We start from the raw sequence: 3,522 nt of genomic DNA on the forward strand, positions 1-3,522 counted from the left end.
CCCAAAAAGCCAATGCCATCCCAGCTCTTTTAAAGTTTTCATTCAATGCAAGAAGAAAGCAAAACAACCACTACCACAAACATTGATTGAAGAGAGCCAAGGAAGGCTTGGCATAGGTGGGGGCAGCTGCCTAACACGGACAAGCATTCCATGTGTGTTCCTGGCCATCAGGTGTCAGCAGATCACACTTAGCACCAAGACATGGAAGACTAACAGTAAATTGCACTGGGCTGGAGCAACGGGAAAAACTGAAAAATGCCTGTTCCCCTTGCTGTCTACAAAACCGTGCAAAGTCACAACAGTGAATGAAACCAAGGATTTTATGCATGTCACTTTAGAAATAAAGTGGACCTGGATTTGGACCTGGATTTGACAACTGGGGAAAATCCACTTTTTAAAACTTTAAAAATGACACATTAGTGACCTGTACTCATTCATCTAAAATGTATTAAACCAAATAGATTACTATTCTAAACATACTAAAAGTGTCATGTTATAATTCCAGTAGCAAGCTAAAAGACACTTTTTAGAAAGGTCCAGGAATTATTTGGTTGTGAAACAAAAATCCATCCAGTTTCAGGTATGGAGGACAAGTGAAGATGCTTGAGACTGTGCAGCCTCCTAGATCCTCAACTCTGAGTTCCTCAGGGCTCATCTTTTTTAAAGGCATCTCAAATAAAGATGTAAAAATAGAAAGGATCCTGGGAAGATTTTTTTTAACCCTACCCTCTTCATTGTGAGTAAAGCCAGAAGTTCTCACAATTTTTCTATAAAATGTTAGTGTAGTATCTCAATCACAGATTGAACTTAAATCCAGCTCACAGGTATAATTAGTGAGAGTAAAGGACTCTGCTCCTGCTCATGCAAGAAGGAAAAAAAAGAAAAATGTTTTTCAAACCAAATAAATATTTAAAGGTTATTTGGTTTTAAAATAGATTCCACCTGAGATGAATTCACTAGCTTCCAATCTTCTTTTAGCGGAGCCCTTCTTTGAGAAAATTGGCAATATTCTGGACTTGACTAGGTTCTGTGGAGTCTTTGGTTCCAGTTCACACTTTAAAATATGCTTGTACTTCATTAATGAGAACTGTTTGACTAGAAACAATCTACATAATAAACACAACAGTCACTGTTTTACCATGTTATTGTCACTTGTATATACAGTAAACACACTTTCAAATCATAACACCATATTCTGAAGATTTCATCTTCTGAAGCAAGCAAATTCAGAAGTTTTCAAAAGCATCCAGAAGGCAAGAATGGTCAACACAGAATTATATTACAAAAATTTTCTTGAATAATCTAGGAAAAATTTGAAAGCTATTTACAAAATATTGCTATTAAATACTTACAATATCCTCTATTATCTCCTTCACTGCAGCTACAGCTAAAATAAATAAGAGAGGGACCAACGTTGTGTAACGGCCTGTTGGTGATACATCTGGTATTTGCTATCAAAAAGAGAGAAAAAAATTGTTTGCATTGCTGGTTGAAAACATATTTTTAATATAAGAAGCAGTACTTCCTGTGCAAATACAGACAAGGCAACTGGATTCACTTTTTAGACATGGTGCTGATTATTTCCAAGTGAGGGTTTTTGTCTTCAATCCAAAAGAAGCTGATACAATAAAACAATATTTGCATTTTAAATAGCATAGAATTCAGTGGAGTTACTTTCAGAGGTTTTGGTGTCTGCAGAATATTCACCTTCCTTTTCTGTGTTTCAAATTAAATTAAAATACGTATTTATAAAATACAATTAATTTTTTCAGTTTAGATCTGTGTTAAAGTGGAAACATGCAAGATATTTTTACTTCCTTACAGTTTTAATCTCTAAGAGATATTTTGTATCATACTAGTTATTAATTGACGAATTTCAAACAGCTGCTTTCTGCCAGACTATTGTAAGAAACGCATTTTTGCTAAGTGGGTATGGGCACAGATGGTGCAAGCGAATGTGTATGTAAAGCAAATGCTGAGAAGATGCAGCTACTTATGTGATATACATGAGTGGTTATCCATAATTATCTTCATATTGGCTAGAGTTCTTAATGGCAACAACATTGATAGGTGAGAGGATTGCTGCCTTATAGCAGACTTATAATGGGCAATGCAGCCCACATGACTACAGTGAGATCTCTGCAAGAAAAAAGTACACTAATAAGTGGTGCCTCAATGTGGTTAGAAGACATCCTCAATTTATCATAAAACGTTTTGAAAAACAGCCAATGTTATTTATGAATTATATAAATTTCTTTTTGCTACCACCACATTGTGCTTCTGAAAGAAAACAGGATGTTATATGTACATATGCTATGTTTCTTGGAATAAGACCAATATAGATCTATTTTCCAGGTTACTCTACACACATTTTTCAAGCAATTAAATGGAAACCAGGCAGAAAAAGTTACTGTTGGGCAAGTGCCTATGTGTTGGCTACAATGGAAAGGGATCTATCACTTCTCCAGCTATTCCTACCCTTTCATTCTTCCCTACGTGTATGCCCAAACTCCCCCACTCCAATGACACATTATTTTCCAGGCAAAATATGAAAGCAAAAGGGGCACCAGCCCATAATCTGGTTCCATTACCCTGTATTTCTTACTCCTGCCACTGAGATCTCACTGATAGCCTGACAGGAGATGGTGGGCTTGTAAGTCCTAACATTCCACTTCCTAACATGCCACACCCCTACCTGCCAGCCTCTCACCTAGTCATGCCAAGCCTCAAACAGCTTCTGAAACCCCACATTCTGTGTCTGCTAGCTTGATGCACACAGTGATACAATAAGAAATGCTGCTGGACCACTACATTAGCCCGAGATGCCAGATGCAAAACACTGTCTATGGCATAAATGCTCTCTCAACAAGTTTCAAACATTAGCATCTTACTGTTGATCTTACCTGAAGTAATGCAATAAAAAGAAAAAATGCATTAGCAGCTCTTCTGAACTGGGAATAAAGGAACCTTGGCAGGAATGTGATTATATTGTACTTTGCAGTGCTGAGAGAAAGAGACAAAAACATGCACTATTATTACAGCACAAAAAATTCTTCAAATATATTTCTTCCCTCTCAGTTACACAAGCTTTCAAATAAAACAGAACCTTTTGTGATTTCTGTGCTAGCAAACAGATTTGTTTTGGCTAAAAGAGAAACTGAAAGACTTCTACAGAGACAGTCCTGCAGGCGTCCATGAAGTGGCTAACCCAGGGACATGCCCACCGCCCACAGAAACTGCCGCCAGCTTCCGTGTTGCGGCTAGAAGCCCCCTTGCCACCTCTGCCTGCTCTGCGGGAAGCAGGCAAGCCCTGCTGCCACTCAGTGACAGACAACGAGGAAAGGAAAAAAATAAAGAGAAGGCAGCAGTCAGGCGGTTGCACCACCGTTGAGGCAGCTGGTGGGGCAGGCCCCAGGCCGGCAGCTCTTGGGCCCAGCGGAGCACCCTCCCTCGCAAGCTGCGGCATACACTGGGCAAGTAACGCTGCACAACGGCTCTGGCTCAGACAAAATTCTTGGGGAA

The 3,522-nt window shown here is 39.0% G+C and overlaps 1 protein-coding gene across 1 annotated transcript in view; it reads right to left on the reverse strand.

The window, feature by feature from the left end:
- The window catches only part of ATP8A1 (ATPase, aminophospholipid transporter (APLT), class I, type 8A, member 1), a gene marked incomplete at its 3' end in the record, with an annotated part of 87,511 nt that overhangs the window by 82,575 nt on the left and 1,414 nt on the right, over nucleotides 1-3,522 (reverse strand). Inside the window, exons 2-3 of the mRNA XM_009584563.1 lie at nucleotides 2,904-3,003; nucleotides 1,353-1,451 (exon numbers count right to left, since the gene is read on the reverse strand). The remainder of the gene's footprint in view (nucleotides 1-1,352; nucleotides 1,452-2,903; nucleotides 3,004-3,522) is intronic.

Source organism: Fulmarus glacialis, unplaced genomic scaffold (genome assembly GCF_000690835.1).
Source record: "Fulmarus glacialis isolate BGI_N327 unplaced genomic scaffold, ASM69083v1 scaffold11019, whole genome shotgun sequence".
Taxonomy (NCBI): domain Eukaryota; kingdom Metazoa; phylum Chordata; class Aves; order Procellariiformes; family Procellariidae; genus Fulmarus; species Fulmarus glacialis.